General features: G+C 42.0%; 1 protein-coding gene across 10 annotated transcripts in view; it reads right to left on the reverse strand.

The window, feature by feature from the left end:
- Positions 1–15,439, reverse strand: part of PALLD (palladin, cytoskeletal associated protein) — a 456,066-nt gene that overhangs the window by 338,211 nt on the left and 102,416 nt on the right. The window lies entirely within an intron of this gene.

Raw genomic sequence — 15,439 nt, forward strand, 5'->3', positions numbered from 1 at the left:
GAGGCAGACACTTCCTTCTTACATGAAGTGAAGGGCGAAATAGGCATCTCCAACAGTTTTCACCTCTCTTCATCAGAGAGTCTGATGCATGCTCCCTAACCGGGTTTTCCTTTTCCTGATTTCTGTCTGGTGTTTAGGAAGAACCTGTTTGCTCCGATGTACATTTCTCCCAGGTTCTGCTGTCTTCTGCTAAACAGGGTTCCCGGTAATTTTGAAAATCATTAAAGGGCAGTAGATTTTGAGAATTATTCTATACCGGTGTTTGTTAATCCGTAAGGATTCTGTTTTATGGGTTGAATTGGATCCTTTTTACAATTCATTCATCTTTTAACAATTGACTGTTGTCTGGGACCTCAGTGAGGCAAATGAATAATTCTGGACAGACCCAGCTTTCTCATCTTTTCTCTTTCTCTATTTTGTTTGAATAATTTTATTAAAATAAGATTGTATAAAGATTTTAAAAACTACAGAAATAGAAATATAAAAATACACACACACACACACACACAAAGACAACCCATGCACACAGCAGTGATATGGAATGATAGGACCAAACAACATTCCTGGGTCAGCCAGAGACAGTTTTTATTGCGCAAGGTTCAGAGGCAGATTGGTTCTTGCTATCTGAACAAAGAAAGAGCCCTGGTAGGACTGCTTTTATACATATCCAAGACAAAGGACTTTGCTGGCACAGCAGTTTTCCATATATGGTTAACATACATCCATTATAAGATAATTGACATTTCCTAATTACTAAATTCCTATATTATTTTCTAGTTCATAAGATTATCGTAGCTAAACATCCTTTATTAGTTCTGTGATTGCTGATGCATAGATTTATGCCTTCCTTGGTTCCATATGGATGTCCTTACATCCTTGACAACTAGGCCCCTTCAGAAGATATATATATATATATTGCCCAGGATGTAATTTATCTGACTTAGTGTAATCTTCCAAACAAATATTGTTCTTCCAAACCAGCACATTTCTTTCTTACAATAGAGAGGGTCTTTTAGAGTTCATGGGGCTAAGCACGTTTTTCCCTTATAATAATGTGAATAGAGAGGGTCCTTTAGAGTCCATGTAGCTGACTCTGTATGATTCCTATTTTATTTACCTTATTCACATTATTCCCCCCTTTTGAAGTTTTTCCATGCAGAAACTTCAACCATTCCCTACATAGTAGATAACATTCTATACTTTCTAATTAAACAAAGCAAACATATAATATCTAGCAAAATATGACTAATTCATGCAAGGGATAGGTTTTTCTTGATCTTCATTCCCCTAATCCTTGGAGGTACTCTCTCCATTCCTTCCCAGGTTCAATATCTACATATGTGTCTGCCTCAGAGTCTTTATCTTCATCAAGGGAATTGGGGCTAACCTGATGATCAATGAGGCTCTCCATCAAAACTAATTCCTTTTCAGATTGCAGTTCCTTTACTGCTCTCTTTGATAGCTGTTTGAGCAGAGGAATTATACAAGGAATAAAAGCTAGGCCTGTTACAGCACATATCAACAAGAATAACATTTGTTTTATCCAGCCGGATCCAGGCAACCAAGAAAACCACATGTCAGTTGTTCGTAACCTCTGACTCATCTTGGAAGCCCTGTCCTGTAAATCCTTGGCAACGTCTCTGACCACACCTGATTTATTCATGTAAAAACAACAATCTTCTCCCAGAAATACACATAAACCACCTTTCTCGGCTGTTAGGAGGTCTATGGCACGTTGATTTTGTAGGACCACTGCTGCCAAAGAATCTATCGGGTCTTGGACTTCTATCAAAGTCCCAGCAATTTGATTCAGGCTCTCTTGAAGCTCTTCTGATAATTGTTGAAACTGTATTATGGAGTGTGTCGCTCCACCTATACCTGTTCCAACTGCAGTTCCTATCCCCATGATTACTAATAGTGGGACTAGGATTGGTGCCCATTTCTGAACATGTCCCATGAGAGGAACAGGGATGGTATGTTCTCCACTGACAACACCTATTTTAGGAAAAAGGTGTACTAATGTCCACGTCCCAGTCTAGTTTGTTGGTAAACACAAATACGCATCCTTTCCACACAAGAAGAAAACTCCAGTTTCTCCTAGACACACACCTATATTTATGGAAAAGGCATGAGTTCGGTGGTTCTTTCCATTAGTCCAGACCCCCAAAGTCCCTGCCACAAGCATTCCAGTCAGCAGCTGTAATGGGACTTCTAGGGAAAGGTCCTTTTGCTTATCTCTGAGAGTTGGGCCTTCAAGAAGATAACAGGAGGTTATATTTCCAGGGGGAAAGAGAGCACATACACCTGATTTGGACCTTAAGGTGAACCAGAATGGAAATCGTGCTGGCCGAAATGGCCTCGGACATTTTTCAAAAGATATATTCCATCCTCCCCACTTTCCTTTTTTAATGGTCATATCTGGTGGTATTGAGAAAGTGACTTTTTGTTGAAACAAGTGGTGGGCAGAAGGAGAAATACTTCTGGTTAATTTTACATCCATAAGGTCCATTCTAGGGCCAAGGTATATTTCTGACGGACATTGTTCTTCTGTCAGGGACCCTACAGGAATACCAGATATTTGATGTCTCTTTATGCACATAGAGGGTGTTCCTATGATTTCTACACCAGTGGCTATAGGGCCAGCTATTGGAAGGTGGCTTATTCCCAGTCTTTTGAATGCATCATAAAAATCTCCTTGCAACTTTGAGGTTGCTGCTTTGTATCTAATATCCTTTTTAAGGACTAGGGTAGCTTTTGTCCTTTCCCAGAGATCTTGCTCAACTGGGACAGCATGATAAGCTGAAGGACTAGCAGACAAACACAACCAGCAGTTTTGACCCAAGGTAGAATCAGACTGATTAACGAGGCTTTGACCTAATTCCAGTATCCTCGACATGTAATTTCCTTTTTTCAATTGTTGCAGGGGTCCGTTCTCTCTTTGTTCTATTTCTATTCCCCTTTACCGGGATTGTCAATTGTTTGACATTAGGTTTTGGAGTCGGCTCAGGTCTAAAGTAACGACCCCATCTACTGATGATACGTCGTTGGCAGGAGCGGACTTGACCTAATGTGTCTCTACTTAGTGACCTGATGCTGCTTGGTTCCTTGGGGTTCTCAACATCTCTGGATCCTTCCTCATGGACAAGAGGGATTTCTTGGGCATTCTCACAATAGTGGGAACTATTCTTCAAGATAGTATCAATTAATAGCCCCTTTGCTAAAACCATCCAAAGCCAAAGAAACATAATCACTTCCTTTCAACACACACAGGGCCTTAATATCACAACACCCTTATGTTACAAACTCACCACGTCAGGAAGAGGGTTAGGGGTATGTGTAACTTGGGAAAGAGCAGTATCAACCTCAGTCCTAGGCTTCCCACAGAACTGGTCCTTATATATATAATACAATAACAGCAGGGCTAGGATAGCAGCTGCCCAGAGTAGGATAGCAGTGGCCCAGAGTCCCTGCATCCAATCTTCCACAAGCATTAGAATCCTTAAAAATTTCTTACTGGATTCTATCACAGTTAATGGGTTTTACATTACAAATTACAGTCATGGAATGTTGTCTTTCTCCATACAGAGCTTCGGCCGTGCGCTGGGAACCAGCTTACGGGGTGGTTCAGCAAGGCTGACGATCACCACCGTGCGTTGAGAGTCCGTTGCCGGTAGGGTGTGTTCTTCTTGAACTTTAGCACCAATGGCTTGTCAGTTTTTGTCACCTGGTATGTGACCAGATCACTCTGGTCTGCAGGCTTCAGTCTCGTCCAGTGGACCCAGGATCTTCCTTCTAATGTCTTAACAGCAAGAGGTGAACACATCACAACAGTATATGGTCCTTTCCATCTAGGTTTTAAAGGCTCTTTTTTCCAATGTTTTATCCATACCCTATCACCTGGCTTGTAGTTGTGACCTGCAGTCATAATAGGGGGAGGTCTACATTCTTGCATATATTGCCTCAGTTGATTGACATGATTGTTGTGCTGTTGTAGCTGTAAAAGTAATTTCCTCGCTTCCACACACCCCTTTTGAACTAGGTCTGGCCAGCCTTGAAAGTGGTGCTTAAACAAAGCAGGGGGCCTACCATACAGGAGTTCAAAAGGAGACAGCTGGTATTTAGTCCGTGGGGCTGTTCGAAAAATGTACAAGGCCATGGGGAAAACTTGAAGCCGTGGCAAGTGGGTTTCTAAGCACAGTTTAGTAATAATTGCTTTCAATGATCGATTAGTCCTTTCAATTTTTTCCGCAGATTGGGGCCGAAATGCACAATGATATCTCCATTTCAGGCCCGCTGCTTCAGCTAGGTGGCGATTTATATGTTGCACAAATTCTGGGCCATTGTCAGAGCTAATGGTAGATGGACATCCAAATCTAGGGATTATTTCCTTTAAGAGAAAGCGTGCCACTTGTATAACTAATTTATTTCTAGTAGGATAGGCCTCGATCCATCCTGAGTAAGTGTCAATGAAAATGAGCAGGGCTTTATAACCATTGCATTTGGGCATGTCAGTAAAGTCCACAACTAAGTAGTCCATGGGCAAGTAGGAGATGGGCTGCTGTCCTGGTGGTAAATGCAGTCCTTGCTTAGCATTCACTTGCGCACACGTAGGACATTGGTAAGTTACTTTGGCAACCAGGCTCTGCAAGTTAGGTATGTAGAACATTGCTTGCAACTGTTGGGCTAAAGCAGTCTTGCCAATATGTGAGGTCAGATGTGCCTCTGATACTAAAGGCCAGGCAAGTGAAACTGGTATCACTAGGCGATTGTCTGGCAGGGTATACCATCCCTTTACAAGAGTGGCTTTTAGATCTCCTTCGGCCTTGTCCCTCTCCACATGAGTATAGGTGGGATGCGATATTTCAATGTATGACTCTATTTCTTGTGCCAGATAAAGATAGCAATCATTTTTATCTAGGGGACGGTGTGCTGCCAATTTGGCCTCTCTATCAGCAAATCGATTGCCTTGTGCAATGAGAGTGTCTGCCTTCTGATGACCTGGACAATGGATGACAGCTAAGGATTTAGGGAATTGTGCCGCAAAAATCAATCTTTTAATTAGAGGGGCATGTTGGATTAGTTTGCCTGCAGAATCAGTGAAGCCCCTTTCCTTGTAAATGGCTGCATGTGCTTGAATAGTCAAAAAGGCATATTTACTGTCTGTGTACACATTAATAGTCTTGTCTGTGGCTAACTCTAATGCTTGGATGAGTCCCCACAACTCAGCTGCTTGAGCACTGGTACCCACTGGAAGAGGAGCACTTTCAATTACTGTGTGTTGGCTAACTATAGCATACCCTGCATAACGAGCACCACCTTCCAAAAAACTGGAGCCATCAGTAAACCACGTAAGTGGGCATATGGAAGAGGAGTGTCCGCTAAGTCTGGTCTACAAGAATACTGATGGTCTAGTACATGTAGGCAGTCATGTAACGGAAGGGATGCATTGGGTATAGGCATAAGAGTGGCAGGATTGATAGTTGCACATTGGTGAAGGCTTATCTGGGGGTTTTCTAACAGCAGCGCTTGGTACTTATGATGGGTCTTCACATCCCATGCATTGCAAACCATTCTGGAAAATAAAGGACACTTGTGGATAAGTAATCAGAGGCTTATGAATGCCACATTATGACGAACATCTACATAAAGACGGAAGGGCTTGGAAAGATCTAGCAATCCTAACGCTGGAGAGGATACAAGTGCTTCTTTTAAATGACTTAATTTATTTATTTATTATTTATTTATTAATTTTATTTCTATACCGCCCTTCTCCCAAAGGACTCAGGGTGGTGTACAGCCTAATTAAAAACACAAAGACAGACAATATTTAAAAATAATTAAAATTATTAAATAATAAGCCCAATTTATAAAACCCTGAATTTAAAATCCCATTTAAAACCAATTAAAATCTTTATATTGATAGCCCAGCCTGGCAGAACAACATGGTTTTGAGGGCACAGCGAAATACACGGAGATCAGAGATTTTACGAATTTCTGGGGGGAGTTCATTCCAAAGGGCAGGGGCTTGAACAGAGAAGGCCCTCCCCCTGGGTGTCGCCAGCTGACATAATTTGGCTGATGGCACCCTGAGGAGACCCTCTCTGTGGGAGCGGACTGGCCGGTGGGAGGCTACTGGTGGCAGAAGACGGTCTCGAAGGTACCCAGGTCCAATGCCATGGAGCGCTTTAAAGGTGGTAACCAACACCTTGAATCGCACCCAGAAGACCACTGGGAGCCAGTGCAGCTCATGCAGGAGGGGTGTCACGTGGGCACAACGAGTTGCGCCCATAACCACCCGTGCGGCCCCATTCTGGACCAGTTGGAGCCTCCAGGTGCTTTTCAAGGGGAGCCCCATGTAGAGAACATTGCAGTAGTCCAGTCGGGAGGTGACAAGGGTGTGAGTGATTGTGCGCAAGGCGTCGCGGTCCAGAAAGGGCCGCAACTGGCGGATCAGGCAAACCTGATAAAAAGCCCCCCTGGCCACGGCCGTCATATGTTCTTCTTAATGAATTTAATGAAAATTCTTAGTGAATTTACTTGTTCCTTGCCCCATTCAAAAGGGTCTGTTTCTGCTCCACGGGTTGATGCATACAGGGGTTTGGCAAGTAAGGCAAAATTGGAAATCCATAAGCGACAAAAGCCCATGACTCCCAGAATGCCCCGCAGTTCTTTCCGATTCTTTGGCGGGGGCAGTTGTAAAATTGCCTGTTTACGAGGAAGGCCCAAATTCCTCTGACCCTGAGACAGAATGTATCCAAATATGTAACTTCTTTCTTTACTAATTGAGCCTTCTTCCTTGAAGCTCTGTAACCACAGTCTCTCAGTAACTCAAGGAGGGTCTGGGAATTTTGGAAACTGTTCTTCTGAGTAGTTCCTGTTACTAACACATCATCTACATACTGAAGGAGACAGTCCCCTTCCTGAACAGGTTGGAAGTACTGCAAGTCCAAAGCCAAGGCGTGCCCAAAAAGGGTAGGAGAATTCTTAAAGCCTTGGGGTAATCTTGTCCAGGTATACTGACAATGTCTACGCAGTTTAGAGTCTTTCCACTCAAAGGCAAACAAGTCTTGGCTATCAGGGTGTAAGGGTATAGTGAAGAAAGCGTCTTTCAGGTCTATGACGGAGAACCATGCGGCTGAATGAGGGATGGTCCCCAACAAAATGTAGAGGTTCGGGATGATCGCATGGAGTGTGACCACCGCATTATTTACGGGTCTCAGATCTTGTGCCGGCCTCCAACCCCCATCTGGTTTCCTTATGGGCAAAATTGCGGTATTCCATGGGGATTGAGTTTCTCTAAGCATCCCGGTGGCTAAGTATTTGTCAATTAAAACTTTAATGGCTTCTGCCGCTTCTTGAGGGACATAATACTGGGGTACTCTGATGGGCTTGTATCCTAATTTCAATTTGACTTCTACTGGGGAGGCAAATTTAGCTAGCCCGGGAGATTGTCCTCTGCCCACAGGGTGGGAACATTAAATTTCCCCCAATTACTTTCGAGGGTTGTGTCTTGCATTAACATCAATTGCCAAGTCTCATCTACTGGGTGTGAAACTGTCAGGTATTGTCCATTCTCGTTGAAAGAAATGGCGGCTCTCATTTTAAAAAGTAGATCCCTTCCTAATAGTGGGACAGGGCATTCAGGCATATACAAAAATTGGTGCTCTACTAGGCCATTCCCGACCTTGCATTTGACAGGTTTCAGGAAGCTGTGTGTGGCAGCTGTGCCTGACACTCCTTGAACTCTGACTTTCTTAGTTGACAAGGGGGCCACTGGTTTATTAAGGACTGATCGACTGGCTCTGGTATTGATCAGCATGCGGACTTGATGTCCTCCCACCCATAAATCCATCATGGGCTCTGGGGATGGGTCCGTGGGGCCCTGGCCTCTTCAGTCATCCCACTCTATTTCAGCTAGGCCAATCACCTCTTCATTCTGGTATGGCTGGCTAGGTTGTCGCCTGTCAGCACCTCTTCTCCCTCTAAATGCTCCTCTCGGGATTCCTCTAAAACTTCTTCCTCTAAGCGCAGGCTGTCCACGCCCGTAGGATACTCCTCTTGATTCCGTCCTTCTATCGGGGCACTCTCTCTGCCAATGTCCTTCTTCTTTACAGATGGCACATTGGTTGGATCCTAAGGTAACTCCACCCAGGGCCAAAGCTAACATTTCAGTTTTCTTTCTTTCTTTAATATCTCGCTTTTTCTCCTCCTCTCTATCCCTATTCAGGTAGACCTTCCTGGCCACTTCTAGGAGTTCACTGGTATTCTTCCCTAGAGCTCCTTCCAACTTCTGCAGTTTTCTCCTGATGTCCATGGCACTCTGACTGATAAATCATTCATTTAACAGGTATCTATTTGCTGGATCTTCTATGTTTATCCCAGTATGGATCTTATAGGATTCTACTAGTCTAGTCAAGAAGGCCTCAGGACTCTCATCCTTTTCTTGGTGTATGGTAGCGGTTTTGGCATAATTAACGGGACCTTTTGCTGCTTCCCTTAAACTGTTTATGCATAGGAGGCGGTAGGCAGCTAATAAAGTTTGGTCTTGGTTAACATTGGGATCCCAGTTTGGATTTACTTCTGCAGCTGCTATGGCCTTTTGCATGGCATTGGCCCCGTCTGGATACATACGGGTTAAGACCTTTTCTTTAGCAATTTTGAATTTTTCTCTGTCTTCCAGGGAGAGTAAGGTATTTAATAATTGCTGAATCTCTCCCCATGTGGGTCTATGTGTGTGCATTATAGTACTAAATAGATCTACTATTTCGATAGGCTTTTTGCTAAATGGGCCATATTGCTGTTTCCAATTAAGTAGATCTGTAGTTGTAAATGGCTGATATTGAAACAAGGGACGAATGATGGGCAGTCCCTGGGCATCAGTTCCATGACTCAAAATTTCCCTCAAGGGGGCCAGAGTCCCTGTCTTCTTTAAACTTGTCTGGCTTCGAGTTCGGGAACTAATGGGTTTAGATTCTTCTTCTGCCTCTTCCTCCCCATCACTCTTACCTTCCCGTTTGGCTTGCGGTTGGCGTCTTCAGGGTGGGATGGTCTTTGGCACCATATCCGCTGGCAAGGGTGGATAGGGGTTTTGTCTTGGGACAGGCAAGGGTGGATAAGGGTTTTGTCTTGGGGGTATGGGATGTGGTGCATATGGGGGAGGGCGACTAACTTCTTCCTCATCCTCCTGACTGAAAACTTTAGTTTTAACTATCTTTCTGTTGGTCTTATTTTTCTCTTTCATCATACATACTTTCACACATTCTATCTGACATTTCTTAAGCCAAGAGGGGGCTGCCTTTTGAGCAATCTGCCACTGATCTATGTATGGGTATTGGTCCCAATAGCCATCCTGTGTGATGATCTGATGTACCTTGAATATCACTATTGGATTCAATGATCCTTCTTCTGGCCACCTTATGCCAAAGGTAGGCCATATATTTATACAAAACATCTTCAAGGTATCTGGATCACATGGGGAATCACCATAGTTTCTGCTAAAGGCACTCTTAAAATTGGCTAACATACATTGTAACGGTATCCTGGGGACACTATTATGACCACCCATCCTAACACACTACCACTGACCCACGGCACCTGAAACTCAAAGGTCACCAATGGGAACTGCAGCGGTTTAACCACCCACACAATCCCACACAATCCTAACAGAGAGACTTGAACTCTCAACAGGAGACTTGAACTCCTCACTAGAGACTTTAGGACGACGCCTTGTCGCCTAGGGGGGTGATCAGGCCCCCTTCTCCACCATTAAATTGGTGGGTACCCCTATTACTTATACTTGCCTGCAGGCGTCTTCTTCCTGGACTTTTGTTGAGGTTTCTGGGTCTGGCTGACCTGTGGACCCTTGACTGATCTGCTTCTCCAGCGGGTTACAACACCTCCTCACCGAAAGGTTCCGTAGACTTCAATGGAGTCCTGGTGGCCGGCCGATGGACTTTCCTTGGGAAGGCATCGGTCCCCACTGGGGCAGGCCGTCTTGGCAGAGCAAAGGTCTCTGTTCCTTAGTCCCACCAGAGTCACCACAAATGATATGGAATGATAGGACCAAACAACATTCCTGGGTCAGCCAGAGACAGTTTTTATTGCGCAAGGTTCAGAGGCAGATTGGTTCTTGCTATCTGAACAAAGAAAGAGCCCTGGTAGGACTGCTTTTATACATATCCAAGACAAAGGACTTTGCTGGCACAGCAGTTTTCCATATATGGTTAACATACATCCATTATAAGATAATTGACATTTCCTAATTACTAAATTCCTATATTATTTTCTAGTTCATAAGATTATTGTAGCTAAACATCCTTTATTAGTTCTGTGATTGCTGATGCATAGATTTATGTCTTCCTTGGTTCCATATGGATGTCCTTACATCCTTGACAACTAGGCCCCTTCAGAAGATATATATATATTACCCAGGATGTCCTTGACAACTAAATCCCTTCAGAAGATATATATATTATCCAGGATGTAATTTATCTGACTTACTGTAATCTTCCAAACAAATATTGTTCTTCCAAACCAGCACATTTCTTTCTTACAATAGAGAGGGTCTTTTAGAGTTCATGGGGCTAAGCATGTTTTTCCCTTATAATAATGTGAATAGAGAGGGTCCTTTAGAGTCCATGTAGCTGACTCTGTATGATTCCTATTTTATTTACCTTATTCACATTAGCAGTACTGGTGAGGTTTTTAGCGAGCAGTGCAGGAAGCCAGACTTGCCTTCACAGGTACAAAAGCTTCCTCCAAATGGAAAAATGCCAGGAGCAAGCATGCATTTCTTTTCTCTTGCAGGGGCTGCTCAGCCTGGAAGGGGGGAGGGGGTGCCCAACCTGGAGCTCCGCTGCGGTTCCTCTCATCTTAAAGGCACCTCACCCCACCACCACCGCCTCCGTTGGGCGCCCCCTCCCCCCCTTTCTGGCTGAGCAGCCCCATGCGCAGAATGTCAAAAACAGGTTACTTCCTGGTTAAAACCAGGAAGTAACCATGTCCAGGCAGGTGGGCAGAGCCTCGTGCTGCTGCCACTACCGGTTCTCCAAACCACGCACCACCATTGCTACCAGTTTGGCCAAACCGGTCCGAACCAATAGCATTTCACCCTGGCCGGATGCCATGATCTTAGTTTTCTTAATATTGAGCTTCAAGCCAACTTTTGCACTCTCCTTCTTCACCAGCATCAAGAGGCTCTTTAGTTCGATGGAAGAATATACAGCTTTCACTTTTGGGCAAGGTTGCTGCAATCAAAGCCCATATCTTCCCACAGTGGATTTTTCTATTTCAAACGGCTCCTGTAAATTTGGATCAAAATTTCTTTAGGAAATTGGAACAGGCAATAAGCAAATTTATTTGGCAAGGGAAAAAACCACGAATTAAGAGAAAAATGTTACAGGAACACAAAACGAGGGGGGGCTTGGGGCTCCCAAATTGGGAGTTATATTACCAAGCCTCGTCCCTTCTTTGGATAAGAGACTGGGTATCCCTTTCGAGAAAACGCATATTAACGATTGAGGGATTTGATCTTTTTATTGAAAAGGTTTTCAAATACAAATTTTTCCCCCTTTTTCCCCCCCCCTCCCCCCCCTCCCTAACCCCCCCTCCCCACCCTTCCCCCCCTGTGACTTCTTCGTAACAAAAAAAAACCCTAATTCATAACAGATTACTTACTCCCTCCTCAAAATACTGACCTTTACTTACTAAAAGTATTATAAATCCCCCTTTATCCATACATTTCAGAAAAGAAGAAGAGAAAAAAAAAAACAAAAAAAAACAAACACATTATACTATAACTATTATAAAATAACTCTAATTTAGCATAATAGTGTTTTATATCTATGCATTATTGCAACAATTCAAAACCACCTTCCACTTTAAAACTATACAATAAGTCCTACTTTAATAACATTTCAAAGCGGGCTGCTCATAAAATCTAATTTAACATTTATTCCACTCTATCCATTTCCTCCACTCCCCTAAATGTATCACTTAAAAATCCCTTTTCTTAAACTAATCAGTCTGTAGCTAGCTTATTCACCCACTGTCTTACAAATTTACCATACACAACAATTCTTGATATCTTTAATTCACTGCCCACACTACTTAAAAATATATATATATATATATTCCATTATATCTAAATAAAAAAAGAAAAGACAATAACTTTAAATTTATAGTCCATATAATATCTTCTTGAAGTCTTTCCACTGGATTGTTAAAACCAACATCCATAATAGGGTGACATAGCTTGCGGATGCAACAGTTTATTCAAAATCTCCAATCATATCTGCCCCCATCAGTAGTAAACATCTTCTTATATATATAAAAGTAAAAACAACCACCCGAGTGACATTATAATTGTATTCCATATAATAATAATTGTGGGTTTCATCAGGATTATTAATTTCCATCATCGTATTGGGTAACAACCCGATCTTCTGCATGTCCCAATGTGATTCTCTTGCCTTATAATTCAAGATAATTATAATATATTTATCAACACAAAAAGAAGTTTCAAAGTAGATAATTCAAAACCATCAATTTGAGGCTCTTTCCATGTCCCAAAATTACGGCAATGCAGAGATCTGCCACTATCCTCAGGATGATATTGACCAATATGTCGCCTCCTCTATGTTTTCACATAATCATTCATATTTTAAAATCACTGGCTTCACTGTTGCTTGGGTTAGAAATTTCTATTTTTGTACAACCTATTTCTTTTTTTGTTTTCTTTTTGTGGGTTTGACCTCCATCCTAATTTTTTGTGTCTCGCATTTCTTTTTTATCCCTTGTATATCCTCTAATTGGTTTCCATGCTTGTCCTTGCCTTGATAAGTCATCACATTAAAATCAGATGGCACTTCTCTCAAATTTGTAGATAATCCAGCTGGGGTATCCGATAAATCCAAAGGCAATTTATCTGGTACAGTCTCTGTCTTTAGTTCCAGCTCCTTCTGCTTATCCTGTATTATATCTGAAGACGTTAAATTCATTTTCAACCTATTTTGATAAAATTCTTCCGCCCTTTCAACAGTATTTAACTGGTATCTTTCTCCTTGATATCTCAATATAATACCAACTGGGACGTCCCACCGGAATTGAATATTTCTCCTTTTTAACTCAGACACCAGAAAGCCAAATTTCTTCCTTTCCATTAATATCTTAGGTGGGAGTTCCTTGTAAATCCAAATCTTTCTTCCATACAATTGCAAATTAGAATTGAAGGAATTTTGCACAATTTTATTCCTAATTTCTTTATCTGAAAAATAGATTACCACATCTCTAGGCAATTGCCTTTGCTTGGCAGTCCAGGAGTTTATTCGATAAGCTCTGTCAATCCTACAAAACACTTCCTCAGGTTGAATCTTTAAAATCCCAGCTAGAAATTCAGAAGATATTTTCCTTAAGTCATCTCTGTTATTTTCCTGCAAACCTCTAAGTCTTATTGCATATTCTGTGAAATTATATTGTATCTTTAGAACCTCTTTTTGAATCCTCTGTTCCAGATATTCTACATTACCAGACTTTTGGTCAGCATCCATTTTAAATTTTTCTTCTGAACTATAATCCTGAATATTTAACAAATCATTTTCAATTTTTTGAATTCTATTGTCCAATTTATCTTGAATTTCATCCATTTTTGACTCTAGTAAATTAGTATTTGTATCCAACCGAATCATGAATTCTGACAATTTTAAAATTTTTTGCTGCAAAAAGTCAAACTTGGATTTCACCAATTCCTTAGTTTCCTGCTTAAATTTTTCAAGTTGCTGATTCACAATCTCATCCCTTCTTTCAATCTCCTCTAAGAGAAATTCTATTATATTAAAATCAGGTTTCTGGGACTGAAGAGTTAAAACCTGTTCCTTTAAATTCTTAGTGGGGGAATCCCCCCCACCTATTTGTTTGTCTGACTTCACAAGCCTCAGTGCCATGTTTCCGCCTAAGCAGGCTTTGTTAGAAGAAAAAAAAAAAAAAACAAGACAAAAGACTTCCAGCCAGCAACACTCAAGCCTCCAGGGAAAAAAGAGAAAAACAAAAACAGGAGCGGAGTTTTGTCTACAAATGTAGCCAGTGGTATTTATTCCGCTACATTGTAATAATAAAAAACGGAAGAACTTTCCCTCTCAAACTCTTCTCCAGCCGCGGCAGACGCCATTTTAAAAAGAAACTTTTTTCCTCTTTCTCTTCCTCTATTCTCTTAAGTAATTTTTAAAAGATAAGTAAAATACTTGCGCTTCAGTATTACAGGTCCAGCTCACATTTTCTTTGAGTAATCTGTCAAATTCGCAGGCTTGCTTTTGACGCCTGGCTCTGCATTAGCAGAGGTCTCCCAAAGCCCGGAGCAGCGGCTGGGGATATGGGGCATCTCATCCGCTCCATCCCAAAAGTAAAAGAAAAACTTTTGGGACTCTGCAGAGAGTTCTACCCACCCCTGCCGGCTCTATCTCCGTTTCCTCATGGGAACGGAGTTTTTTTCGAGCCGCCGTTCCGTTGTGAAGGCGGCTCTGACAGGCAGTGGAAGCTGACGATCCCAAAGGAACGTCTGGCGGCGGCCAGCAGCAAACAGGAAGTCTCGAGGGATTTGATCTTCACCAAGGCTGGCACTCAGCTTTGTGGGCACAACAAGGAAAACAATCTAAATATTTTACTAACCACTATATTAGAAGAATTTTAATAAAAATATGGGAAAAGGTGAAGAAACAAACTTATACCCAAGTTCCTAAATGGGTGGTCCCACTGGAGATGACAACCTACCCAACGGTTTTATAATATAAAAAGAAATTGGACCTACAATATCCTGATGGATGGAGGAGGGAACTTAATATCAAGAAAGGAACTCCAAGTAAAAGGAATAGATATAGATTGGTGCCCAAATTCAAGCTAGATTCAGAAAAGACAAACAAGACTATGGTATTTACCAAACGACACAACCGTTAGATAGACTCCTTCTGGGTGTTGAAACAAAATTTATACCTAAGACCTATAATCTTTTGTTATCAAGTTATACAGCTGAGGAGATAGTAAAAGATACGATGATTGCCTGGGGAAGAAACTTAGGAAGACCGATGCAACTTGAAGAATGGCAGGGAATATGGAATAGTTCAATGAAATTGACATTATCAGTGGCATTTAAGGAGAACTTCTATAAAATGATCTATAGGTGGTACCTCCCACCAGATAGGATAGCTAAAATGTTCCCTGGATCCTCGGATAAATGTTGAAAGTGCAATTCTGCCAGGGGTACTTTTTTTCACCAGTGGTGGACCTGCCCTCAGATCAGGAAATTTTGGGAAAAGATTCAAAAATGGTTGAACGAGATAATAGGTGCAAGTTTCCCCCTAACTCCAGATTCTTACTTACTTGGAATCAAACTAAAAGACGTGGGCAAACAAGACTGGCATTTATTCATCCATATTACAACAGCTACGAA

This window comes from Pantherophis guttatus, chromosome 8, assembly GCF_059756535.1.
Source record: "Pantherophis guttatus breed Tessera chromosome 8, ASM5975653v1, whole genome shotgun sequence".
In the NCBI taxonomy this organism is placed as follows: Eukaryota; Metazoa; Chordata; class Lepidosauria; order Squamata; family Colubridae; genus Pantherophis; species Pantherophis guttatus.